The sequence below is a fragment of the Charadrius vociferus genome, unplaced genomic scaffold, assembly GCF_000708025.1.
Source record: "Charadrius vociferus isolate BGI_N301 unplaced genomic scaffold, ASM70802v2 scaffold613, whole genome shotgun sequence".
NCBI lineage: Eukaryota > Metazoa > Chordata > Aves > Charadriiformes > Charadriidae > Charadrius > Charadrius vociferus.
In genome coordinates this window covers 876,390-877,380 of record NW_009647757.1, presented here as the reverse complement: position 1 = coordinate 877,380, position 991 = coordinate 876,390, and the positions used below count along the sequence as shown (strand labels likewise).

The following is a 991-nucleotide window of genomic DNA, read 5'->3' as shown; positions in this document are numbered from 1 at the left end:
CGGCACGCTAGACGGGCTGCCGTAAAGCCTCTCCCGCTCCAAAATCATAAAAAAATTATCAAGGGAGGAGGGGAGGAGGAGAAAATGCATCAAACCCCGACGTTGAGCGAACCCCCCCGGCCGAGGTAACAGCCTCCCCCTGGCCCGACATCAAGGGGCGCCGATGGCCCAACGACAGCATCAACAGAAAATATTTTCGAAAGCATATTTAGAAGGATCAAACTGTTTCCCTTCAATTTGGGCACTGACAGCTTTACACGCAAAGGGGAACAAACTCAGCTTTATAGTCCCCGGGGGTGGCGCGGAGCGAGCAGGAAGGTGAAACCGGAGCAAAAAAGCCGGAGATGGAGGCCCTGGGGACGAGATCCCACCGCACGGAGAGGTGGTGGTGGGGGGGGTGTCCCGCAGAGCAAATAATTCCTGATGGAAAGAGGAAACTCCTCCAGCCGCGAGCGCCGGAGCGTTTCCCCGCACTCCTGCACTCACGGGAGATGCCAAGGTGAGCTCAAACCGGCCCCACGCTGAAAACCAACCCAGCGAGGGCCGCTCGCCGCCGCCTTTGCAAAGAGCCACCCTCGCCCAAGAGGTACCGTCCCGCATCCAGCGGAGCCCCCGCCATCGAAACGGAACGACATTTCTGCGGTTGAATCGTCTCTTTGGTTTCTCTCGCGCAGCGCAGCCCCCGACCGCGGGCGCTGCCAGCCGGAGCCTTCGACAACCCGAAAGCAAAACCTCCGCTAACCAAAAGGGGAAGGTGCTCTCCGAGCTCTCCTGGGCCCGTGTGGACAGACAGGCAAATAAAAGCACGGCGCGGAGGAAACCTGAGAACATTTTTAGTTTAATACTCAGCGAGGCGGCCTCCGGAGGTGGGCTCAGCACCTCTGGTTCAGTACACCCCCCCAGAAACACCCTGTGCGCCGCCGCATTTGAATCCTCTATATTTTTGCCGTCAAAGCCCAAAGCGTTTTCCTTACATCTCAACCACCAGTAG

General features: G+C 58.2%; 1 protein-coding gene across 1 annotated transcript in view; it reads right to left on the bottom strand.

Moving 5' to 3' along the window:
• Positions 1–991, bottom strand: part of RUNX3 (runt-related transcription factor 3) — a 36,296-nt gene that overhangs the window by 29,855 nt on the left and 5,450 nt on the right. The window lies entirely within an intron of this gene.